The sequence below is a fragment of the Cygnus atratus genome, chromosome 2 (assembly GCF_013377495.2).
Source record: "Cygnus atratus isolate AKBS03 ecotype Queensland, Australia chromosome 2, CAtr_DNAZoo_HiC_assembly, whole genome shotgun sequence".
NCBI classification, from domain to species: Eukaryota; Metazoa; Chordata; class Aves; order Anseriformes; family Anatidae; genus Cygnus; species Cygnus atratus.
This window is the reverse complement of record NC_066363.1, coordinates 116,355,107-116,382,635: the sequence shown is the minus strand read 5'-3', so window position 1 is coordinate 116,382,635 and position 27,529 is coordinate 116,355,107. Positions and strand designations below refer to the sequence as shown.

At 42.1% G+C, this 27,529-nt stretch overlaps 1 protein-coding gene and 1 long non-coding RNA gene across 4 annotated transcripts in view; one reads left to right on the top strand and one right to left on the bottom strand.

The window, feature by feature from the left end:
- SPIDR (scaffold protein involved in DNA repair) overlaps positions 1 to 27,529 on the bottom strand; it is a 201,775-nt gene that overhangs the window by 85,837 nt on the left and 88,409 nt on the right. The gene's annotated exons all lie outside the window — the stretch shown is intronic.
- Positions 20,353 to 25,679, top strand: LOC118251229 (uncharacterized). 2 transcript variants are annotated; one of them, XR_004779725.2, is made up of 5 exons: positions 20,353 to 20,400; positions 20,747 to 20,868; positions 21,291 to 21,341; positions 22,370 to 22,450; positions 25,448 to 25,679. It is a non-coding gene; the product is annotated as an uncharacterized LOC118251229 (long non-coding RNA). The 2 variants fall into 2 exon arrangements; XR_007707817.1 differs by lacking the exon at positions 25,448 to 25,679 and having other exon boundaries at positions 22,370 to 24,152.

The window sequence follows — 27,529 nt, the reverse complement described above, 5'->3', positions numbered from 1 at the left end:
AAAACATTTATCAGATGCTTAAGACTGGTTCATAAAGTTAGCTAGATAAATCCCAGTCACCTAGACTCTCTTTACAGTTAATGAGCAGAAATAAACAACTCCGAAGTGAGGTTCTTTTGATGTCCTTTAGAGGAGATGACTTGCACTCCAGAAACGCCCGTTCCTTTCTCTCTGTTTCCTACAGGAAGGAACACGGCCCATACTTGCACAGCTAACCCTAGAGGCGCCTTCAGTTGAGCACTGATTGCCGTGGTGGTGAGGCAGGCACGGCACAGCGCAGAGGCCACCAGTAAACCAGCAATGCCTTTGCTAGCGCAGGAAATACGAGTTCTGCAGAGTTTCTCACAGCATCAGCTGCCGTCAGCATAGCAAGCTCCATCACCATGTCACGTGAGGCTTCATCAGAGCGTTGTGAAGAGTTGTAACGAAACCTTACTTACTACAAACTGCTCCCTGCTGCCTGTCATCAAACGCACCCCTTGCTGAAGAGGTAGAGCTGCCTGCGCCTCTGCCTCCTGGATGCTGGGAAGAGGGAGGTCTTCTCACACACATACTTTTGGAGGTAGACAGAAACAGCTAAAAGCAGAGATCCCCATTCCTATTTCTGCTTTCTTTTGCTTTCCAGACATGAATATCACCAGTTTACCGCTCCTAGAGAAGTGCCAGAAGACCTTCCCCTATAAACATCCCTATAATCCGCTCAGTGCAAAGCCACTGAGGTTAGCACGAACCGCCTCAGATCATCAGTTCACACTCAGCTCTCAGATTTTGCACTAGCACACATGAAGCACATTCACCCACCCATCTCCAGTATCTGCTGATGGAGGGCAACCATCTCCAGCAAGAGGGCAGGGATGAGCAGGCGCCTGCCAGCTGCAGCTCAGGCCACAGCAAGTGATGTTCCACAAGACAGAAAGACCTGCAGCTCCAGTCTCCCTTCCTTCCCACCTTTTACCTCTCTAGGATATGCTTGATCCTACTGAGCCCACTCAATGCAGTGAAACAACAAAAGGACATACTCCTCCCACCTCCCAGTTTTCTGCTGGTTTAGCGATACGCATCACCTTCGTGTTGCACCAGACAAGCAGCCAAGCCTTGCAAGATGACACAGGGCTGCAATCTTTTGAAATGGCTAAATTTTACCCTGGATCATCGGTTTTTATATCAATACTTTACATAAGTCACAGACACAAAAATTATTCTGGAAAGGGATAAATTTGGTTCAGAATGAGCAATTCATCTGTAGGCTTTTTTCGCTTTCAGTCCACGTGAGAGTAGTGGCACTGCACACGCAACTTGAAGCATGCTTTCTGAACTCTTCACGCAGATACATCTCCTACCGTGCTTCTGGGCTATGGTTTAACATCTTTTTTTTTTTTGTTTTGTTTTGTTTTTTCCCCGATGTAGTAATTTATTTGAGAGAACAGAACAGAGTGAATGAGGATAAACCAGAGGAATAAACAGGAGCCAAAATCCCTCACTGTCTACAACAGAAACACGTCACTAGCAACCACAAAGGATATTAAAATCAACAGATAAAGGTCAGATAAAGCACAAGATAAGGTAGTGCGTACATTAATATCTCAAAGATGCTATTACAAGGTTAATCGGTTATACTGGCAAGATTTAAATTTGAGTTATTTGGTGCCTAAGGAAAAAAAAAAAGCAAAATAAATAACTTGTAATTTACACACAAAATGTAAATCAACCATGGAATTACAGCTTTACATAACAAAGTGAATACAATGCAATAAAATCAAAGTCGCACAGGCACAGCCGTCCCTATGGATTTTCATACTGGTATGGCTATACCCAGCACAAGGAAGGGTGCTTTGCCTTACTTTAGCTCCAGGTTCCACCACTGCTCTGCCTTTTTTAAAACCACGGGAAGTCAAACAGAGAGGCTGCATCAAAGTTTAGCTGCTCCAATGCAAAAAAAATGAAACCCACATTTCTAACACAGATAAGCCCAACACTGGCTGATAGCAAATAGAGGAGTACTTTTTTTTTTTTTTTTTTTTTAACATTTTTGCCCTCATTTTGTTATCTAACACATGGTATTTCCTTGCCTGCTTTCAGGAATGCTACCAAATATCATGAATTGGAGATTTCTTATTTTATGCTTTCTTCTGACAAAAATCAGAAGTTTAGGATTTGCATGATGATTATTTCCACAATTTCTCTTCAGTTTTGATCCTACTATATTTGTAGGACCAGAACTTTAAGCCACCCACAAAACAACAGATACCTGTTTCACACAGGGGTTTAGGGTAATGGCTCCAGCTTCTCACTGACATTCAGCACGAGCATGTCTGGTTCTTGAAATGAGGAGGGATTATTATTTAGGTTCACACCATTACAATAATTGGAAGTATTTGTTCACACAATTCCACCTTAGTTTTGAACCTGCAGCTTATAGAAGTAAACATAGAGAAAGAGATGGAGGCACAAAGCAAAAGGAGGTGCTTTCCCCATAGCCAGCTCGTACTCTCGGAAGTATTCATTCTTGAGCCCTCTCAGTTCAGAGAAAAGATAAGTCACAAAGATGGGTTTAAGTCTAAGTCTTAGGCCAAACACATCAAAGGGAAAATTACCATTAGTACAACATAAGTCATATTCTAGTAATTAAGGGCCCAGTATACAGCTTCAAGAGCATTTTAACTCCACCTTTATCAAACTATTACCTCTGTTATGTATTATCAACATAGCAAAAGACTTAATTGCCCAGACACTCTGCCAACTCACTCTTCCCCGTAGAAACAGAACGCACAAATCTATCTAAAAGGCCAATTTTCAACAGAAGTCTACCGAAACTCCAAACTATAGCTGTAAGTTGCCGAATGTTAAGCGTAAAGTTTCACATCGCACTCATGGCACGTTTATGTGGCTTCCATCAGCCTGTTGGTATCAGCGTGCCTTGGAGTGTGCACATATAGGAAGAGAAACACCAGTCCTTTCCTTCCCAGTCTTCAAGAGAGACGCATTACTTAGTTCATAGCTTTCTTGTTTGTTTGTACACGTACGTGGGTGTATTGGCTTTTATCAGACAAAGAAAGTGCATAAGGAAACTGAGGTAAAGCTAAACTGAAATAGACTTTCACATTTGGGACTGAAAATACTTATTAGCTCCAAGCTTTCACTTAACTCACTGGCATACAAAATAAGGCAGTGCGGCTCAGGAACTGCGTTTCCAAATTGCCACCATCTTCTACCACAGCCATTCATTTTGCACCGCTGTTTTAACGAAGTAATAGATAATTTTAACTCCAAGACCAAGGGGCTGTTTTAAGCTAGTCCTGCAGACTTAAAGAGGGAAATCACATTTATTGTAGATTCAAAAGAGAAAGGAGAACATCAGTGACTTCTCAGCACCTCTACTAAATGGATTTGTCCAACCAATTGAACATTTTTCTAAGCACATAGCTTCAGCCCTCAGAATAATGAGCTACTGTTGTAAAGCCTGGAAACTCAGCATGCTTAGCTCCATATCTAAGAGAGCAGGATGTCTCCTTTCCTGATTTTTTTTTTATTTTTATAAAATTAAAACTGTTACTGCATCAGCATCTAAACATGCAGGTGTTAAGCATGTCATGGTAACTGACTGAAAGCAATAACTAGTTCTTAAGAAGTACCCTGCTCTTGAAGATCTTCGAGCATTGCACAAAAATTACAAGGCTCGCACAACAGTTTTAATAAATAGGTGTCTTGTAATTCCTGTTTCAGTTAAGGTATTTCTCCCCTCATCTCAGGCAATCAGAAGGGAAGGGAGAGGATGGTAACTTGTCTAAAGCGACCCAGTAGAGGAAGCTCTGGCTCACGCTACAAGACGTTAGCTACACCAGTTAAAGGTGCTCCCACCCTCACACTGTGGTCTACCCCCACCTCTCATTTATCAGCTTCAGTCTGTGGGTTGTGCTGCAAAACCAGATCAAGGTCTCACCCAACTTGAAAAACAAAGTAAACTAAACCCCCCTGCCTTCAGAAAAATGAGCATTTGATAGCTGGACCAGCCACCCTTGGCTGGTGTGTGTCAGGGCAGAGCCCCTGATGGAAGCAAACTGTGCCACGTCACAGGAACAGGCGGGACAGCCGAGCTGAAGGTGTACCACAGGCCTTGACCACGGGTGCCAGAGCTCCTGCTACCATCCCCTACCTTATACTCTTTACTGCCTTAAAAAAGCATAAAAAATTACATTCAAAACCCAGCTTCCAAGGGCAATGAGGTCTTCAACACTAACACTGTGACTTGCTGTTTCACAGTTGTGGTAGGCAGCCAGGAACTGCCCAAGGCTGTGAGAGCTGCTTCCAAAATCGCTCTTTTAATGTAACCTAGTTCCTGTTAAAACTGAAGCACCAAAATTGTCCAAATCCTAAGTTAACAAAAGTAAAAGAAATAACTAAAACACTAAAACCACGATCTATATTCTTTTCTTAAAGTGTGGTACCTAACCTCGTTGCAGTTTAAGTCATTTATAATGTACCCAGAGTTGATCTTAGCTTTCTCACAGAGAGAATTTACACTCTCAACTCTTTAAGACAGAGCTCTTTATAAGGAGGCCCTTTATTACACTTCAGGCAGTGCTCTGAACCTTTCAGAAACTGCCTTCAAGCGCCCTGTGGCAGACAGACAAGCTGTGCGCCTTTATGCTAGGGTGAAAAGTGAGTAATCACTGTACAAGCCTCTTAACAGATCATGTTCAGGGTCTTCAGGGGAAGAAAAATAAAAAGACAACAGAAACCTTTGACACAGAATTGACGTCACTTCTGATAGCAGTGTTTTGACACCAGTCTAGCAGAGACATGTAAGCGCGGCCGTGCTGTTTGCTCTAATGATCAGTTTCTTGCAGGTAGCTGGTTGAGAACCAGCCGGTTACGGATCTGTGAGGTACAATAAAAACAGTCTCAATCACAATATGGAGCACTGACAGCAAAGCTGGAGACGGAAAGAAGAGAAATAACACATTTCAAACCACAAAAAGAATAAAGTAGGTGAAACTCACTGCTGCCAGTGTGCTACAAAAGCATAAGAGGACAGTGCTGCCTAGAGAAATGCTTCTCCACTCCTCTGCCACAGGAGGCAGGAAAAACAGCCGGCAAGGTATCCAGAAATCAAGATGCTAACTCTCAAAGAGTAAAATAATATACAATTGAAACTGACAGCACTTGTACAAAACTGATTCTGCTTGTCGCTGAGATGCTCCATGAAACCATTTGCAGACTGGTGCACACAAGCAGAGCCCCTGAACTGCATCCACGCACACAGGACATGGCCTGGGTGTTTCACAGAGTTCCCTTATTCCTTTGTTTTAAAGAGTTTTGTGCTTTTTGTTTGTTTACTTTTACTTTAATTTTTGAAGCAAATAAAAAACAAATGCAAGGAGGTCAACTGAACTTACAAGGCAGGAAGTTACTAAGCTGCTTTTTTTTTTTTTGGCTAAGCTTTTAGGCCAGTCATTTACCCAGAATTACCACCAGTACGTCTCCGCTAATGGTAGAGATAGAAGCATGGCCACTAGGGCTTTTAAGCATTAATTTCTAGAATAAAAGCCGAGTCCTGCCCTTATTATATGCTTTACCACTGCTAATGTAAACAGCGCTGAACTACCGATTGATGGCAAACCCTAAGCTTTCCAAGAGGAGACAAAACCTCACAAAACCTCCTTTCATTATGGGAAGGCAGAATGGTCAGAAATCAGTGTGGACTGGCAAGATATATTATCTGGATCGCAGATAGATCAAAGTAGCTGAAGTTCTTCATATCAACTAAAACCTGAGCTTTGCAGGAGATCTTTGGCACACACATCTCTGAGTCAGCAAATTGCCTTCATTTGACTTTCAAAAAAGTGTTAGGGTTTATCTGCTGAGAAATCCTCCTTCTTATTTAACAGAAGGAATTAAGAAGTAATTACATTATATTTACACATTTATAAACTATGGGTTGCCTTTTTCTAAGGGCACTGGATCCTTTAATCCTTCCTTAATCTAATCAAACAAGTGGGCAACAAATAAAGCACAAAGGGATGTGGCAGCCCAACCAAGAAGTTGCAAGGAAACAATCCAAGACTCACATTGCTGACCAGACTAATGATGGAGGACAGGCAAAAAGATCAGTTCCAGTGGGAGCAGAGCAGTACGGGGAGCAAGACAAATACTGCTGGCTTATATTCAAAGTTACAGTGGTATAACTTACATTGCTGCAATATATTTCTACCACATACAGATATGGTCATATATCCTAAGTTTATACGCAAGGATTTAAACACATCCATTTATGATAACACAGTGCCTCAAGCTTTAGCATCAAGCTGTGAGAAGTCTAAAAAAATACGTAGACATTTGGAAAAAAACAGCCTAAACTTACATATTAATTTTTTTTAAAGGTCTGAAAGGACACAGTTATCACTGGAATTGATCTAGGAGTGTTTGGTGTCTTTGGAGCCAAATGTTCAATAAATACTGAAAAAAAGTCCAAAATGTTTGTTGGGGGAAAAATATCGCTTCCTCAGTAGTATGAGGAAAAAAAGACCAAGCTGAGAAAACTCTTAACTTGTTTCATATTGCAAATGTTTCACTTTTGGATAGTGACAGCTCATTACACTAACCTTTTCATCAGTTTACCAGAAGGACTTACTAAACCTAAAGACGCTTCAAGCCTCGGAGAAAAGATACAAGGATGGGTTTTCCTCAAGCCACCTTCCAGGTGAATGAATTAACCACAGCATCGCACAGATGACAAGCGAAATACCACGCTCGTATTGCAGAGCTTTAGTGGGAGTAGGAAAGCTGGGTATGTGGCACTGTGTCACAAGAGGGATTTCTGTTCGGGAGAAGCCGGAGCCAGGTTTCCCAGAAGTGTCAGCCAGGAGCATCAGGACTGGGCAAAGCCCCACCTCTCCTTGAGCAAGCACCCTCAACTCCGCTCACATTGGCAGGTATTAGCCCTATATTACGGATTGCTTAACTTGCTGAGGAGTTCAGATTCTTTTTCCCCCCTTAGCAGAAAGTTTACTTGCCTAGACCAAACCCACAAACGCAAAAAAAGAGCTCTGACAACAGCCATTTCTGAGCTTTCCTCCTGAAAACCAAGCCGAGTATATACTTTACATTTTATTTTTCCAGACAAAACTCCTGGAGACAGCAGACCAAGCTGATGCACAACACTCTGTAAATCAGAAAGGTTTATCTTTACTTGGAATTGGGTCAACTACCAAGGTTTAAACTATTTCTTCATCCAAGTGTCATCCAGTCACCAGCTTTGAACTTCTTAGTTCAAAACCAAGATGTGAAAAAGGGAGCTTCCAACGCAGGAACAGTGAAAAATCCAGTGAGAGAAAACATTGTTAGGCATTTGCTTGGTTGGTAGCAGGCATGAGGAACTTTAATCAGACAACAGATAAGCATTCGCTTTTAAAAATTTCAATGACAAATGAACATAAACATGGTGTCAGTGTTATAATCCTTGATCATGTAGGATTCCCAGAAATGTGGTGATGTTTTGCTTTAACGGTAACCATAAAACAAACAAAAATTCCAAGATTCTGCGATCAGCCTACACAGACTTCTTTTCCACTATATTTTACTATTTTGTGATTAAACCTTTCCCTCTAAGTCTCGATCTTTGCAATAAACTTTTATTTCTACTTAAACTCAGATACGGTTTCCCAAACACAAGATAAAAATTCAGCTTTCCAACATCCAGAAACAAAATCTGTCTGTTGGAATATAACCCACTAAGTCACTTATTTCTCCACAAGGAGAAACAAGCAGTGATTACATTTCTTTATTCTCTACTTAGCTGTTATGAAGTAGAGAAATTTATGTTTTCTTCACCGAAGTTTTAACATTTGGGCAGAAGACAAGCATATTTTTGTGTGCAAAAGGAACACTTCTAAATAAAGAAACGGTGGTGAAAATTATTTATGGTCTCTGTTTTACCTAGACTCTAGTAACTAGAGTGCTGAGTCATAAATTAAGCTGGTGCTCTGACCTTTAAAGAACAACTGAGATCATAATAAACACGCCTCAGATTTTCAGTTGAGTCCAAGCAGACAGAAGCCCATGTCTCTTTGACATGTCTGAGGAGATGCAGTTTCTAAAAGTACACATAAAATGATTAGCAAAGTTAAAAAAAAAAAAAGCGAAGAAAAGAACAGATACAATTCCCTTTGAATTGTCACTCTCCTCCCCTTATATATATGCATGGGTAATTTTCTGGGTTGGAGTAGAATCCACCAAAAACACGCAAAACAACGTAAGAGTAGATCAGAGAGTACAATAGTTACTTGCAGCCATGCAAGACCTAGAATTTATTTATTTTTTTAGGAAAACTAGAGAGATTTCTTACCCAGAAGCAATAATTTTAGTGATGTGTGTCCCCTGAAGGTATGCTTGAACATAAAAAAAAAAATAAGGGCAGAAAAGTTAGGAACTATCTCACTTTACCTAACTTTTCCCATTGTTGTGCCATACTGCTGGTTTTTGTTGTTTTGAGCTGTCATCTCCATTTTCCCTCAGCCCAAACTAATCTAACCTCTTTTTCTGTAAGTCCTTCAAATCCATTATGGGCTTCCTAAGGTCTGAGTGCATGACCAAGTGCTATATCTACATGGAGGCTCAATATACTTATACAGGGACCTGAGTTCATGCATGCCTTTCAAGCCCTTACCTATCATCGTGGAGTTGTGTTTCTTTGCTTTTACCAATTCAGTTACCCAACAGTGATTCTCGCTGTACAGACATACTTGTACCAGTATAAATACACGCATTATTCTAGTGCATTTTTTTCCTGAACAGGGTAGACCAGAAGCTACAGTCTTCATCAGTGTAAAGCTGCTATACTACTAAACAACGTATTTTATAATAAGGTCTTCTTTTTCAGTTTGGATGATGCTAAGTAATGCTAAGAGGCTGCTACTCCACCTGTGTCAGCAAGTCATAACAGGTTATGGTCAACTTTCATTTAGAAGGATATAAGGAAATTCAGAAAAGAAGATAAAGAGGTTCTCTTGAAACCCTTTCCACGTCCAGAAAAACTCTTTAGTGTAGACAAAACCAGGCAGCTGGATGATTCAGCTGAGCATATCTAACAGCTGGCTAACCCTCAGAAGAGGGCCCAGCCCTGCTCCCCTCTAGTCTGCGGGCAGCTTCAGTGCACTAACCCAGGAAAACACCACAGAGTCGGTGGATGGTAACTGGTGGGTGCTGGAGAGCCCTGGGCAGCAGCAGGGGCTCTTTGCTCAGGAACAGCAGTGAAACACCATCATGAAAGAATCCAGTTTGAAAGACAAAAAAAAGTGTTCTAGCAGATGTCACAGCGTAAGACAAACATCAGCGTAGCTCACTTTAGGTGCTTTTCATTGCCCCTTCAACCTAGCTAAATCATCAGCTGGACCGTACGACTCCCAGGAACACAGATCTTCCCTCCAGACAGGGATGATAGCAATTATCAAATAGTCCAGGCTTTAACAGTAACAACAAGAACAGCAACAAAACAATAAACTTCAAACGCTGTCACAGCTCTGCGTCTTACTAAATAGGAGACGTGTTATTTACGTTATGCAATTCGGTTATAAAGCACTTTCACTCTTGCACGTAAATCAGAAACGTCCGTGTTAGAACTGTGCAGGCTGAAATGCCTCTCAATGGCTTTAGCAAATTCAGCAAAAAGGTTTGCTGTCATATCACGTGTCGAACCATGCGCTGGCCCTGGCACAGCATGTAAATGAACTCACTCACCTCCTTGGGTTTTCCCCTTTCTTTTCCCTGATCTTTAATGAGGATATCGAGCTCACAGGGAGCAGCAGCCGGGAGTTTGCTCGGTACTTTCAGTGTGGGAAGGAAGCCAAAAGACAGACACAATGACCGAATTCAGCTTTTTTAGGCAAACACACCAGAATGGCATACATCCTCCTCCGGGAAAAATGCTTCCCTCCACAACTTTAACAGGAAACCTAATTCAAAACCAAGGGTGGGCTGTCCCCTCCTTCGTTTTTCATACCTGGCTATTAAAGCTGTTCTCCCACAAGATATGCCTTCCTGTTAGAAAAGCTCCAAAAATTGCTTATGACCTATTTATTTTGTCCTTATGATGACTTCATGCAATAATATTCTGAATATTACATGTGGTCTTAAATATTTGGCTTTTATATTAAAAAGTTTTGGTAAAAATACAGTTAACAGTTAAATAGAAAATAAAAATGAATGTAGCATTAGACAGTAAAACATGTATTCGTATATGAAAGTGACTCAAAGTTCACTGTGTACTTATTTACTGTTTTAAAATGTATTCTGTTACACACAGGCACTATATGCTGAATTTATTTTCTATATATTCACTTAATTACACACTTAATTAGTCTCTCTTTAGCTGCTTTTAACACGGACAAATTACTTGGTTTGAGCTGAAGTTCCCCTCTTTGCTCTCAATTACAAAGTGAATTTCTCTGGCTAGTAAATACACCTGGATATGTTCTTTATTCTCACACTCTGTATAAACAAATACATCCTCAGGATGAGTCTGCACACGATTCTAGAGAGAACCAGCACAAGATTCAGAGCTCATAAAAAAGCATCTTTATACCTCTCCCTCGATGTGGTGTTGCTGCTCTTGGAAGCTACAACAGCCTGTGACATAGCTCACCCAACCACCCTAAGAAAATATCTATTTTTTTAATATTTTTTTTCCTCAAAGCTAGTATGCCAGTTTTTCCCTAACACTAATTTAATTTACTAATAATCCAGTAAAACTGAGAAGCGCCATTATTTTCATTTTTCATACGCAGAATCAAGGCTCAGATAACTCGCTGAAGGTTAAATGGGAAGCCTGTGGCAAAAAAAAACAAGCAAAATTGGGAATGTAAACAGCATTTTGAACACACAGTCTATTTTTCCTCATTTAGTAGTCTTTGGCCATACTCCTTCTTATATTACAAGGCACGCAAGCGTGTGTAGGGTGGAGAGGCAGCAGGGACGGGGATGATATTTTGATCAGGTGCCTGGCGCACATCCCGCTGTACAACACGGCCTACCATGACACAGTTGTGGCATACGAGGTCAAGGCACATGATCCTCCTCTGTCCCTGTACAGGCTGCGAAGGTGACCCCGGAGGGCTCCAGCGGAGTTAAGGTTACACACGTGGACTTCAAGTTAGCTTTGCCTAAAGAGAAAGCTCTGACCCTGTGCCGCCAGTTAGGTATCTGGGCTGGCTGGCAACTCTTTTCTTGACCTCAGGACTGTGCTGGCAGTATCTGATAACATTTCTACATATGTGTTTCCAAGACCTTGGAAATGTCCATTTATAGCATTACTGTATTAAGAAATTTGAGGTTATTGCCCCAAATCTTTGTTCCAGGCCTCAAACTCTTCCTTACCAGTTCACAGAGGTTACAGAAAACACATATCAATTCAGAGAGCGATTATTTCCATGCGGGTTAAAACAAAAACAGAAAAAAATGAATATGCTTAAGACAAAAGCGACAGTTTTCCTTGCAGAAATTAGCAGTCCCTGGTTTGAAAACAATAAATTTGTGTTTTAGCACTTTTCCTCAAAACAGGAGGAGAGAAAGAGGAGAGGGAGGACAGGAAGAGAAATAACCAACATAATGTTTGCTGTTGTCTACGTTCTGAAACAAAGGGAAATTAAAAAAAAAAGATATAAAATATGACCAAGGATATAGGAAGTGATTTGTTACATAGCAGAATTTCTGGAGCCACATCCCAGCTATTGGAGACTTGGATACAAGGACAGATTATTTTAAATGATGTTATTACTATTTCACTGTTAGGGATACAGGGGAAGCTAAGAAGGAAGAAAAACTAAAATATTGTTTATTTCGATGACACTACATTTTGAACAGTCTGAGGGAAGGCTGTCAAGAGAAAAGCTGTATATCTTAACAGCAACTGACTCAACGAGCACTCCTTATAGACGAGCAGATTCTGATCACATTGTTTATGTGAGGCAAAAACTATTTTGTTGCTTGTATTGCCCCAATTTAAAGTCGCTTCTCTGAAAACAAATATGACACAATGAAAAACTGCTAAAAGATTCACTGAGCTATGGAATGTCCTTCCTGCTCACCCTGGCTCACTTTTCGCTTCGAAACGTAAAAGGAATGTCACGCATTTCTAAACTATGTCTGGGAGCAAAGCCTCAAGTATCACAAGCAAAAACACTGAAGCTCCTCACTGTACCAATAAAAATGCTACGTGACTTGTATTGGAGCGCAAGCTCAGATGTTTCTAAATACAGACAGTATCCATCACATGAAGGAAGAACATTAATTGCTATATTTGACGTCTTTCTTGGGAACTGCACCCCTCCTGAGCAGAACAACTCTCTGGCATAGTAGTAGTTGCCAAGGCTTTCCATATCTCTGTCTTCAGTGCAATATGTATTCTCTACAGAAAGAGGAAAACAGGAAAAGGAAAAATCTGTAAAGCGATCGCCCATTCTGTATGGTACATCAATTGTTATCTCAGCCCAGTTTTTATTACCTAAGCTTACTGCAACGCTGTCTCCAGGCAATTGCACATTGACATACATATTGACAGCTCAGTTTTTCGTCTGCCTAAAATAAATGCTTGTAACAACTTGTTACTTGCACTTCTGCCATTCAGAAGAGTAAGCTCTAACAATGTGCTACGAGATGCCCAAACCTGTCGGGGTCTGACTGCCCCATTGCCCTGTCCCACACACACTTCTTGGCTCAAAGCTGGCCCCGCACAGGAGCAAGGTGAAGCCCCCAGCAGCCTGCCTGCTTCTGCTGGGAGGAAACCTCGGCACCGAAGCTAGATGCTGGGGAGATCAAGAAGCTGTGATTACTGCGGTGTGCATGCTTTACTCTATCTAGATGATACCGCTATCCTATCACTTCACCAAAATTAAGCCTGAAAGAACCAGAAATTCCTGATTTGCACTGAGGGAGAAAAGGACCACCACCTTACTTTCCTTAGGTAATGTACACAAGTCCCACCTAGGTGTCCATATTGCAGTAGGCTTTGAACTTGTTCCTTTTTAAAGTTAATAGTATTTAAGACTGGTTTCCCCACTTATCATTCCAAGTATCTGTTTGCATATGGTACAGCACAAATTGTCAGCAATTTCTAGGGTAGCCGTGGGAATGAAAACTTACCTCTTTCAAGTTAATACATACCGGCTACAATGGAACAATGTCAGCATTTCAGCATGGTCTTAGACGCTCCAGAAGGAAAAAGGATAAAACGGGATAATGCCCTGAACTTTATCAGCTGCAGTGATGACTACACAGTTACCATCATCAGACTCAGCAACTCCCAGGTATTTGGAAACTGAACATCCACTTCTTAAATTCTTGTTAGTGTCAGAAGAGCAGCTTAGTGTCTGGGTTATCTGTTTACGACAGTGCATCTGTGTATATGTATGACAATAGGAATCCTTAGAACAAGCCAAACTGAAAAAGATGGATTGGTCTGATGTCTGGTCACCCATGGGTGTGTCCACACCACTCCTTCTGTCCAGATCTGTGGTGTGCTGTTGAAGTAAGTCTCTCAGTCTTCCCCATGTTTTGGTTTGGATTGTGGAGTAGTGTTCTGAGCTCACAAACTGGATTCCTTTTGGATGAAACTAAACCTGGAGTTGTGTTCCAGCTGCTAAAAGGCATTTGGTCCACCAGGACCAGACTACAGCCAGGCTGGAGTAAAACCCTACGGGGTTTTTGGTATACACATATACCAAATCTCCTATACTGCATTCTGCTCCACAAAGCCTCTCCTACAGCATCATACACCTGCCAGTACAGGCAGATGTGTGTCAAAACTGTCAAGTTTTGTCTTGTATACACATGACCATATCTGCTTCCTTTGATAGCTTTGTTCGTTCAGAAGAACATATGATTGTGGAAGGCCAGGAACACAGAAAGACAGAAAACTTTCCCAGCTGTACATCAGCACAGACATTTTGAAATGGGCTCTGGAATCAGCAGCACAGGAAAAGGATCAGCAAGCTATCGTGTTCGGGTTTCCAGCAGTGCTAGGCAGATGGATGATCAGACTTTGGCATGCACTGAAGCTACATACTCCACAAGGCTCTACATATGAACATGCCAATAACGAAGCCCTTTACCAGGCCTACAACCAGCAATGCAGGCACAAATCTTGACAACTGCAGATGTACTCATTTTTGGCCTACTGCTTACTGGGGCCCCAATACACGTATGGGAATCCCAGAGCAGACAAACATCACATATGACTCATTGCTACCTTGGAAGAGGCAAACCTTGATTTAGTTTAAGTTTCAAGTGATGGTTTGTGATCCAGCTGCTAGCTCTAATTACACCACAGAATCACGATGGTAATGAAAAGAAAACAGCAAAGGAAAAAGACTAAAATGCAAAGAGAAGACTTAAAAACAGGAGAATTGAAACGACAATTTGAAACGGGGCTGTCGGAGCTGCACATGCTCACAAAATAATGGTAAGCTATTTTTTCCTGAACTATCTGTTCCATCTTTTTTCCTCGATCTCTTTGAAACTATTCATATATCCACTGTGTTTGTTCCTTAACATTCCTGACGAAGGCTTCTGCTATTGTTTATTAAAACAATTGGACTGGCTTAATTACACTGCTTAGGATACACAAATTCTGACTATTCATCTTTAAAGCGTCTTATTTTTTACCACCATAATCTTTTCTTTATACAGAAATAAACGTGCAATCCACTGCCTCACCCTTTTGCCCTACCCAGGAAGGAACAAATATGCAGCGCAGTCCTTGAGCCGAGCTGTTCTGAACACCAACAGAAGCTGCTACGGAGAAACTGAGCATTGTCATTAATTGTCTCTTCCTATCACATAAGTGATGATGATGATAACTACTCAACATGTACCCACAACATGGCTTGCTTGCTCTTTTTGGTTACTCACTACAATCACAAAGGAATAGCGTGTCAAGATGACCCTAAGTGAAGGTAGGAGGAGGGTGTAAGAAATTCCTCAAGATCAACAGCAAACCTGATTTGTTTAAGACAGTGCCACAGTAACAGAAAATAGCACGACAACTGGAGCATAGACACAAATCACTGAGATTTTGCACAGCTAACAAAACCGCAGTGCAACTAGCAGAAAAATCATACCAAGGAGTGGAGAGATCAGAAAGCTACACAAGAACAGGCAGCAAGAGGAGACCAATATATCTCAGAAGTCACAAGCACACGCTGCCACAAGCAGAACGCTCTTTGCAGGGCATGTCTGCATTAAAGACAGGAACCAGCCTGTGAAGTATGATATTACTAGAAAGAACTCCTGGATTCTATTGGGGCAGATTCAATTACAAAAAGCTGACCGTAAAACGAGGAGATGTTCTTACTAAATTGATACGCGTCGTACCAACGCTTTTCCTGGAAAGCTGGACGACATTCGTGTATTCTTATTTATTTATTTATTTTCAAGAAGTTTGGGGACACTATCTTTGCGAAAAGGAATGTTCTGTGCCTCATCCAAACCAGAAAAGGGCCAAGCAGCAGCATATTGTAGAAGGGGTTATCTGGAGTCAGGCAATCCAGTTGAGGCATGTCCACCCAGGTCGGATGACACATCAATCTAAAGGGGACACGAGCAAGGCTATTAGTTCACGGCTCTTGGCCTGAATCTTACTGACAGGTGGCTAGAATTAATGTAAGACCTATATTATTTTTCCAAGTATAGTGGCGAGTGCCAGGACACAACCGAAGAAAAGATGCTTATGCAACTCCTAAAAGGCATTATGCAGCTGCTATAAAATCTTCGAGGGAACTGGCAGATATGGTTAGAACAGCCTTCTCTTGGAGATGGGTAGCTGGCAAGGTTAGAGTCGTTAGTGAAAGTGGATATGATTGAGAAATTTTGTGATATGTGTGCAGCCTACAATGGTTTCTGTCCACAAAAATCAGCAGAGGTTCACATACAAGAACTGTATTTCCATTAAAATGAGTAAGACTGGGACTTTACACAATGGTGAGCTAACAAACGAGCTCACCACTTGTCATGGGAACGGGCTAAGGTTCCACACAGCCGAGACCAACATCACTGCTGGCTCTTCTAACGCTGCCCTGCCTTCCCGGGCCCTCCTGATGCATCCATGACTCGTCTCCTCTTCATCTGGCCACACCAGCATTCCTGGACCCTCCAACAGAATGGTTTTAGATGTGTAACCCAGCAGAGAAGTATCCTTTCTCCTTGTTGTTGTCTGATGAGAATCCTGCTGGACGGGTACCATCACTCGGTCCCAGGCCAAAAACTGAGGAGGGCAGTTGAACATTATTCACCTACAAGAGGGATTCCCCAGGGAAACTGCACATCACTTATTCTCAAGCCAGCTGCTGCAGGGTTGCTATAAAAGGTCTGGAGGTTTCTTTTTGTTTTGATTTTTTTTTTTGGTACATGCAAAATCTGGTTTATGCTACAGGTTCAAAAATTATTCGTGTTGTGGTTAGAAGTCTGCAAATGATTCACGGTTACATAATTCACTAATAAAATATAAAAAAAGAGCTCTGAGCTATTATTTACGCAGATGTAGAGAGCTGTGAATGACGAATAGCTGACATCAAATTTTAGACATTAGAAGCAAGCGTCAAAGTTCTTTTACAAATTTGTATCCCATTTATGACACGCTGTGGGACAGCGCCTGCAGAGATCAGCCCAAAATACTCGGTGCTTGTTCAACGCTCAAACAATACGCGCGCACGAGAACACATTAGAAAAAAAAAACAAAAAGTACTGGATGTAAATAAAGTGACCAAACTTTGTCCCCACAATTTAATGACAAATTAAATTTTGAGAGGTGGTATAACTCGACATGACTCCTCCTCCTCTCTAGTTTCTGGCCAACGCCAGCACAAAACAGTATATAGTGTTTTCTGTTCAGAAAGAAGGAAAACGCATGGGAAAATACTTGTGAAGTGACTGCTAAAAGCCCAAGGACAGAACCAAAGTACCAAGCTTTCATGGTGATGGTGTAATAGAGGCAATCAAATACCTGCTAGGTTTCAATTTCAACAATTGGAGCCACCTTAGCAAGTGAGAAATACATGCAAGTAGGTGCCAATTAGTTTCAGTCCCAAATACTTCGGTATCTCCTACTCTGAAGGATATTTTGAACCAGGTGGTGGTAAAAGGCTTCTTGCATGAGCTCCTTAAGGCTCCTTTACAACAACCCATTTACTGGGGAAACAGAGAAGCGTCTGTATTTTAGCAAAACAACCTGTTTTTCCAAATTCTAAAAATAGAAAAGAAAAAAAAAAATCAAAGTGTCTGTCATTTTGAAACCACGAGCAAGCATTTCACCCTAAGCAACACAGCCTCTCTCCCCCCTCCCCCTTGCTAAAAATAAAACAGTACATTACAGCAACATTTTTTGCTGCCTTCAGCCAAGAGCTCGCAGCCCTCCCCTCAGCCCAGGCTCAGCTGGAGCCCTTGCCTGCATACTGTGAGTCAGCACTTCTCAACATTGCTGGAAATTCCTCAACAAAGCATCCGCCCTGTAGCAGGAAGCAGCCTCTCCATTTCAGCCTGTACCAGGAAACGCGCAGGCGTTCACGGGCCTCACCTGAGCGCCAGGCACGGCTTGCCAAAATTTGCGCTGAGGCTGCCAAACGCTCCCCTTCCTCCGAGCTTCCCGCACCGCTCCCCAGCGAGTGTATTCCCCGCACAATCAGCTCAGCTAATTAGAAGATAAATTAAGCTTCCCAGTGATGATGGATAAGGAGAGACCAGATGAAAAAGCCACACTGGACGAGAAGGCTGGTGGGGCTCCATGGTGGCACTGCAGCCACACGGGCTCTGCTAGCCAGAATCCAGCCAGGCGAGGGGCAGCCCTGCTAAATCCACCATGGGGCAGGATCTGTTCATGCCTGTGGAAATCTGAATTATTTAAAAAATAATAATAATCCCCCTCTCGTGACTACGAAGCTGCTGTGGACTCGGCATCGCCACGTCTGCAAGCAGAAAGGAGATGGGGGGCTGCCTCCCCCCAGCAGTCCTTGCTTTACACAGAAAACTTGGAAACCCACGTAAAACGGAGCTTTGTGCTTTCTGGGATACAGCCAGATCCGCTTGTACAGGGCACATCATTATCAGTGTCTTGTGCCCCTGACGCACAAAGCAGAGCTCCCTCCAGGAGCTTTCAGTGTCTCCTACTCACCAATGCCTACGAGCAGCAAGGTGGAGGCACCGCTCTCGACAGCTGAATGTACCTTGCGCTCAGGTCTCTCTTTAGCTACGAAGCGGTTATTTCACAATTACCACCTGCGATGAGTTCAGTTCCTACGGTACCCATGTCAGAACGAGGAGCTGCTGCTTTGACAGGGACATTAAGGAGAGAGTTAAGGGAATAGGAAGTACTTTGCGAACAAGAGTAATTACACGTTCTGACCTCTCCAGCGCATCATATGTATTATCCAACAACCACAAATCAAGAAGCACACTGAAGTTAATGTTGTAATGAATGTTCATTTTCAGCACAAAACATATGTTAAAACTAACAAAGGAACAAGACAAACAGTGACCGTTTCCCTGCTTGCTCCTTGCTTTAATATCTGTGCGGCTTCCTCTCCCAGAAGAGCCGTGCCTTTTTCTGCTTTTAAACATTTGTATAAAGGAAGCTGCCTAAAGTCGGGTACAAAAATCTGTTTTTCTCAACTGTTTTTAAATACAGAGCAAAGAGATTAAAGCAAGGCAGATAGCCAAATACCTCAGCCATCACAGTCATTAATAGACGCGTTTAACATTTGTGCAGCTTTCGAATGCAGAACATCTGGTTCTAATTTCCAAGCTGGCTTTTAATAAAAGTGCCTCCCCCACAATACTTTTATTATAAAGTGTTCTTTTCCTCCTCGCGTTCTCTCTCTCTCTCCCCCCGCCTCCTTATTTTTTTTTTCTTTTTTGGAAGCGGCTGTTCCTTCCTTCTTGCTGGAAGCCACCTGACCACTGCCAGGAAGAGGAATGCAAAACATTCCCAGGAGCAGCGCCTGACGTCAGGGCAGCGCTCCCCGCCTCGCCACCAGCACAGCCTGGAAAGTCCAGGCCCCGCGGCCGCTGGGACCTGGGAGCAGCTGCTGCCTGCCCTCCCTCCCTCCTTCCCTCCCTCCCTGCGTCGCACGAAAACCTCCTCACCGCTCAAGGCAGGCGGCAGCGTGAGCCGTTCGGGAAGGGAGGGCAGGCACGAAGCCTTCGGACCTTAGAACTGGCCTTTTTTTTTTTTGCTTTTTCCTTCCCCTCCCTTTTTCTCCACCCGTTTCAGCACGGCAGCATGCTTGAGGTTTTGGGGGGTTGGCTGCTTTTAGGAGACTGCGTATCGTTTCTGGTGTTTACTGCTTTCCCCGCAAGAGACAGAGCTTATATAAACCTAGCAAGGGGCGAGGGTGACTCAGCCACAAGCCCTTACGTGGGCTCAAGCCGCGCTGCGGCCGCTCCATGCATCCCTTCTGCCTGCCCTAAATAGGAGTGTCTGCTTCAGACACACTTCCCATCCCTGGTGGGCTTAAATCAGCTTAGACACCAGCTTTTATGATGCTTTCCTTGTACTTCGCCTTCCTTCACGGCACTCTGCAGAAGCATGCCAAGGGAACCAGTCACGCGTTGTCGCTGGGCTGCTTGTTTTTTCCCCTGCTGTTAAGAAATTCCAGAGAGATCACGAAATGATAGCAATACCTTCAGAGGTGGTGAACTGCCCTCCTCATAAAACATGATTTTGGAACACAATCTGATTTTTTTTCTACTTTCATACAACATCCTTCTTCTAATGCACGGCAACAAGATAGACGAGTTGGAATTTCAGCTCTGCATTTCCTTAGTTTCATGAACATTATAGCCATAGTAATATCTATCAGAACAAATTAACAATGAATGGTATAATTTTATGCTACTCTTAAAGTGTTAGCTAAAATTATAGATGAGAGATTCTCCATTAAATTGGTGCCGGGATGTTAACTCGTTCAATACATTTAGTCCAGTTAGTCTACTATTTCTGGGACAATTTCTTTAAATTCCATACAATGTCCTTCCTGGAAAAAAAATCTTCACATATTTTAATAAATTACTGTAACAAAAAGAACGAGGAGGAAAAGAAACAATAGCTGGCACCAAATCTAGGATGAAGCCAAGAGAGAGTTCCCTAATTCCACCGCTCCAATTGAGCAGGAAGGAGGTAGGTGAGGGAATATGAAAAAAATATGAGAAAAAAAATCATTTCCAGAGGATGTGATTAGGGGATTCTTCAAGAAATACTTTTCTATTTCATACATTTCTAATTGTACAAAAAAAGTTTACAAAATATAATTTCATCACTCCAAAAACAACAGAACCCTAACACGTGGATTTTAATCTTTTTTTTTTTTTTTCAGGAAATACAAAAGGACCCCAAAAGAAGCCAAAACTCATCCTGAACAGGTAGGAAGCGTGACTGGCAGTACTAAAGTGTTCATAGACACTTCTTGTGTAAATATTTGGGATAAAGTGATATAAATTACTCAATGATGACTGACCACAACGACAAAATAAAGTTCTGGAAACACTAAGCGAGACAGCTGCATCATTTTCATTATTAATCATAATTAATAAGCTATGTGCTGTTAGGGTTATTCTATCTGCTTAGCCACTGTCCCATGCATCAAGATCCAGATGTCTCCAAAGCCTGCAGGTGGTCTGTCAGTCCCAGTTCCCCCACCTTCTCACTCCGTTTGTGGCAATTTAAGAAATACATAATGTTGTTTTTGCTGCTGTTGTTGTTGTCTAGAGAAGGGCGGCGAAGCTGGTGAGGGGTCTGGAGAACAAGTCTTACGAGGAGCGGCTGAGGGAGCTGGGATTGTTCAGCCTGGAGCAGAGGAGGCTCAGGGGCGACCTTATTGCACTCTACAGGTACCTTAAAGGAGGCTGTAGCGAGGTGGGGGTTGGCCTATTCTCCCACGTGCCTGGTGGCAGGACGAGGGGGAATGGGCTAAAGTTGCGCCGGGGGAGGTTTAGGTTGGATATTAGGAAGAACTTCTTTACTGAAAGGGTTGTTAGGCATTGGAATGGGCTGCCCAGGGGAAGTGGTTGAGTCGCCATCCCTGGAGGTCTTTAAAAGACGTTTAGATGTAGAGCTTGGTGATATGGTTTAGTGGAGGTCTTGTTAGTGTTAGGTCAGAGGTTGGACTCGGTGATCTTGGAGGTCTCTTCCAACCTAGATGACTCTGTGATTCTGTCTTCTCCAAATCTAAGAGCTTGATACTAAAAGGTGAAATAAATGTCTACCTGCTGACCAATCTCATGCTATCTATGACTTTTTTTTTTTTTTCAAGGAAACCTGCTCTCTGAAGAACTGCAAAGGAGGTAAACACATGGCTTTCCTGGTAAGAAACCCACAAGTGTTGGTTACACCAGCTGGCCACATCTGAGCAGCTAGAAAACCCAAACCACTTTTCCCCCCTCTTCTCCAGAGGTCACAAATATTCAAGTGGTGTATCATGTGTACTAATTGGTATTGTTGGAAAATATGACAACAGGAAGACTCACTCATTCAAATTTATAAAACTTAAAGCAGACCTGGAAAAGCACTAGTCAGATTTATGAAGCCAATTGCATCCAGTAGCTACTGAAAAAAAGCAGCCAATTTGTGCTGCTACACATGCACATATAAAAATATAACTGCAGTTCACTGACGGCAACAGAGAGCCATCGGTATACATAACTAGTAGGATTTTTTTTTAATGTTTTGCAACAAGATGAGAGAAAACGCAAGTGCAAGAAGTTTCTATTACTGAAAAAAAAAACAGAAGCAGGAGGAAATACAAGGAAAATATTCTACTAGCCAAATAAATAGAAAGTAGTGGAAATTAGTTAGGGATCAGTAGAACAGGTTGATTTTCAGAGCTAAAAGGCAAAGAAAGTTAAATATGCCCTCAATACCTTCTAAAATTAAGCACAAGCTAAGGTGGCTTGCAACCACTGAGAAATACTATAGATTTCTTGTTTTCTTGACATTTTTTGTTCTCTGTTCTCTCATTTATTTTATACTCTATGCAGAGAAACTTACTCAGTTATTTTTTTTATCCATATTTCAGGGATTTAAAAAATCTCTCCCTTTTTTTGTTTTCCAGAAATGATTTTTTTAAAATAAACTTCACCTTATCAAAATGTAAATATATGCAAATCATTAATAGGACACTTCTGAAAAGCAGACTTGAGAATTTCTGAAAAACGAACATCTAAAAATGTTCAAACATTTAATCTGTAGTATTAAAGTGTGGATGAGGATTAGGTATGTACAAGGTATACAAGAGGATCAGAGCTTGGGTGTGTTCTGAGCTTCCCTGAAGCTTAAATTCATTCTCTTCTGTGTTTTGGCTGTTTATTCACTCTATTATTCTTTTATCACCAGGAATAGCTTTGGGATGCCAAAAGCATGAATGAAATCAGTGAGAACTTCCTCCTATGTGCGTTACACTGGATTAAGCTTCAGGTATGTTTCAGGAGGCCACTCCAAGAACGGGTGACTCACAAGCCTTGTACCAAACAGCCATTGCCATCAGTCACGGACAGCTTTTTTCTCAGCAAAACCCGGTAAAAGTAGTTTGAACTCCATCTATCAGTGACAGAAGAAGTGGACAACAAAGCATAAATTAAAACTAGGAAAACTAAAGATACTTTCACATTTTTATTTTCCACCAAGAGTAACAGGGTAGTAAGAGTAATAACACATACTAGTTGTTAATTGGCAAAACCACAGCAGCTCACTTGACTTCAGGAGGGAGCAGTATGTTTCTCTTCTGGAACTTACAGGAACATTTAGAAACCAATGAATGCAGAGAAAGAGATCAGAAAATCAAGTAGCACTCAGAGAAAGTGAGAAAAATGCCAACTCCCTTCTCCTAGTTACTTTTCCATACTTTTCTGCTTACGCTATCAGCTCTTCAAGTAGATAACTGTTTTTTTTCCAAGATGAAAATTTTGATTGAAAACCGAGTGCCTGCAACACTCAGTGTACTTTTAACTGCAAAGAATCAGAAGCAGGAGAAATTTCATAGAACCTAATTTCATAGGTTTGCTCTTACATCTGGTACGTGAAACAGCACAGATGCCAACTGCTAACAATGCACTGTCCTGTTTGCCTAAGGTTAAGAGCAGAGCCCCCTGAGAACCAGAACTCATGTTGAGGTTTGGAAGGCTGATACTGGGAGAACATGGCTATTCCTTCACAGCTCCTCACCTTTGTGTACAGCCTCCACAAACTCTTTTTGAAGTTTGCCCATACTTTTATGAAGTACACTCCCTCTTCTTTCCTCTAGTTTTTCTTTTCCTGCATCCCCGTGTTCTGTTTCTGGCTGGAACTGGCAGTGGAATTGCTGAACAAACCGATCCAAGTTGTTTTGATCCAAGCCGATCCAACTGTATTGCTGACTCAATCCTGAGAGCCTGTTCTCATCAGATTTCACTGCAGCATTCCAGATTTCAGTACCCAAAAAATTCAGATGCTTATCTAAACCAAACTTCCTGAGGGTGAACTATCCCCAGTGCTAAGACAGCAAGAGCAGGGCCGACACACACTTGAACGAGATTCCATCAGAGCACAGGAGACAGCATGCCAACTACGCTTAAAGCAATATCTACCTACATAACTTCAACTCAGTCTGACTTGGTAAATTACTGAGTTAATTGCCTTGGTATTCATATTTACATTCAAAAGAGGATACACAGATCTGAGGTCAAATCATTAAACTGTTCCATTAAAAACTTTGTTTTAGGCAAATGGACTTCAGAAAACTTCCTTTATAATGTAAAATGGAACCATCTGTACATAAATTTTGGGACTTATTTTGATGTTAGGTTTATTGATATAATTATGTAGTTACTAAGCTGTTTACTGTTTCAGGCTCCTAATAGCTATTAGGGCTATGGTTTGGAAGGAGAAAACAAAAATTTTAAATGTGTTTATTTCCATGTTTTATACTTGCACGTAGCATCTACTTCCTTCAATGTGAAAATTTATGAAGAAGTTTTGTCTTGATTTGCTTAGCTTTGCTGCTTGGACAGCCATATTGTAATTATCACAACAGTATGAGACCTCACAGAACATTTTACTTACTGTTTAAAGAAAAGTCCAATGGATATCCCAAGATAAAATATTTCTTCATATTTACTCTATTCTTAAAGCAGTAAGATGACCGATACTGCAATTATTACAAAAAGAAATAATTACAAAAAGTTAATACTGTGGTAATATCCCACCGTATCTTAAATTGTTCCCTGTTTGGGGTTGGAGGTTGGTTTCCCAGTTGGAATTTTTAAGAGCCTCCTACACAGCTCAGTAAAAACAGATTTCTCAGACAAAAAGTTTTCACTTGCTTGTCATTTGAGTTGGAGAGACAGAATAGAACACTTTCTGCCAGACAAACTGCTCCAGAAACCCAATTGGTTTCTGAAAGTCTATCTTCACCCTTTTGTAATACTAAAGAACCATTATCCAGCGTTGCATGGACAACTGCTGGACCATTTGCACAACAGAGTGAAGAAGATTGGTGGTAGGCAAAGTGTCCACACAGCAACAGATTTTGCTATCAAGCAATCAATCTTTAAGAGCTACTGAAACGGTGCCAGAAGCCTTCAATATACATTTAAATGCAGTAAATAGTATATTTCCCCAGTAATATATTTCCCCAACAAATATACCAATCAGGAAGAGGAGGGGGAATGAAAGGAGGAGGGGGAAAACTACAGATTCATTATTTAGACTCATAGAAATCATACAGGGTTAGGCGCATGCACTCTGCCTTCCCCCCTTGTGAAAAACAATAAGTAACTAGATAAGAAACCCAACAAAAAAATCATGTGTGTTGTAAAGAAATGCAACTAGGGGGCTGGCAATTAAAAGTTAATGTCATCCTGTTTGCTCTCTGCTTACCATAACATACATCAACTTTTTTATTTTTTTTTTTTCTATTTGACCTCCTAAGTGCATGAAATCTTATATCTTGTCAGAGAGCCTTGGTAAGGAACACAGAATGAGAGGTTAGCCCAGTAATTAAATACTTCTGAAGGCTCCTTGATAATTTAAAATCAAGGATGGATTTATCACAGCAGAATTGAGATATAAGAGGCAAAAGGAATGGCATGGAATAACAAGCCAAAAAGCTTGCATACGTTCAATTGAGGATGGAGAATTAGTCTTAGAATAAGATGTTAAAAAATCACAAGACACAAAAGTCTTGGAAAGGGTCATTTGAAGTAGTTAGAAAGAAAAACAACCCCAGGAACAAGTCTGTTAGGCTTTCAGCAGGTTAAAAGCATGCCATAGCCAGGAGGTAGCTGTGAACAAAACCCATGGCATGCAGGAAAGTTCTCAGTTTCTCCTCTGGCAAGCTTGCTTCAAGGCTGGACTTTGTAAACATCTTGGGGGAGGGGGAGGACAAAATTACACTGCATTTCTGAAACGTTTACAAGTGTTTTGCACAAATGGAAGCTGAATTGAGGAGATCGCTTCTGCTCCCCAATCAAGAGCTGATCCCAAGGTCAAGGACAACGAGCAGGAAAAAGTCTTGAAGAATGTAGGTGGCACACTCAACAGCACCCAGCCTTCTTCAGCGTTATACAAAGAGGATGGGGGAGAAAATAGTGTAAGCAGTGTGGTGACTGCTCATCACTACCTTCAAAACAGAAAATGCACCCGGTTATTAAAAGCAATGCAAAAACAACGGCACGCAAACCTTAACAAATCTCTCTTTTGCACACTACGGCTTCACGGACGCGCAGCTTTGATCGTAGGAAAAGTTCTGGACAAATAAACGCTGAATTCAAGGGATGAGTCAACCGAGCGCCGGCTGGGTGGCTTTACCTGGCCTTGCACTGACAACATTGCCACCTTGAGCCCTGAGCGGGAAGAACACGGGCAAGTCATGCGGGCCACGGGCACGCCGTGCCGAGCCCCGAGGCACCCACTGTGGTGTGAGGGGCCCTGAGGCACCCACCACACCAGGGCATGAGGGGCACCGTGGCACCCACCATGGTATGAGGAGCCCTGAGGCACCCACCACACCACAGCACGAGGGGCCCTGAGACACCCACCACACCACAGCTTAAGGGGCCCCGAGGCATCCACCACAACACAGCATGAGGGGCCATGAGACACCCACTGTGACATGAGGGGCCCCAAGGCACCCACCACACCACAGCGTGCCAAGCACCTCCAGGTAGCAAGACGTTGCAGGGGCATCTGTAATCAAGGAGCAAGCTCGGTCTTTCACCAGATTTGGAAATTATCACAAAATCCTATTTTTTAAAAAAGTGTTTTCCCCACCACTGAACTTCATAAAATCATTTCTGTGGGCAGGGTTTTCTCAGAGAGAAGTATGCCTTCGTGTAATTTTCACACTATCTGAAACGTTGCCACCCTTCAGCCCTGACCTGCACCAGAATTAAACGCCTGTTCAGCTAGATCTCCAGTACCATTGCGAGACCACGCTGTAAACCATAGTGCTTAACAACCCTAACTTACAATACATTATTTGGTTTTCTTTTCAAAGCAAACGATTTAATTGATTCAGTCTACAGCACAGTACCAAGAACAACTGCTCTGGTACAATTGCGGGACAATTAACTGAGCACACAGAAGGGAAATACAATAAAGGGAAAGCATTCTTTACCAAGTAGTAAAATAAACATAGTATTGAATGCATCACCAATGTGACTGCTCGTGCCACTTCTGAAATAGCTTTGGAAACTAAAGAAAGCCAAAGCAGAAGTTAGAGGGAGGGCAGTACCACATCTCTCCATGCCCACACAGATCAAGGATCTCTCATTCCAGGCTTATAGCCCTAACACATTTGATTATGATCACGCCCAGTTTCAGTCCAGAGGAATAATAAGCCAGATGAGTTTTGTTTTTGCAAAAAAATACCGTGTCTTTGCCAGGGTGCCAAGAGGACAGAGCCAGGCTCTGTTCAGTGGTGCCCAGTGCCAGGACAAGAGGCCATGGGCACAAACTGGCACACAGGAGGCTCCCTCCGAACACCAGGCAGCACTTCTTCCCTGTGCTGGTGACAGAGCATGGCACAGGTTGCCCAGAGAGGCTGTGGAGCTCCCTCCTTGGAGATCTTCCAAAGCCACCTGGACATGGGCCTGGGCACCCTGCTCTGGGTGGCCCTGCCTGAGCAGGGGGGTGGACCAGGTGACCTCCAGGGGTCCCTTCCAGCCTCAGCCATTCTGTGAGTCTGTGATTCCAGCTTACGTGTTTTTGTAAGGTAGGATTTAGGCATGTCAATAGATGCTTTTTTATGTAAGTTAAAAGCTATGAAGAGGTTATACAGTAAGGCTATTTTTTCCTGCTGGTTTGCAAGGGATATTTTCCTCCAAATGAGCTGCGACGTGTGTATAGTTAATTTTGACATCAGTTAAATAAACAAAAGCCTTAATAATGCATTTAATACATAACTAATAAACTTAGTCCACATTCTGGAGGGAAAATGGCTCTACTTGGACGTATCCAAAGTACATCACCACAGCTGATGCTTTAGGCTAGGAAATTACTTTTCAAAAAAGCTTTAAA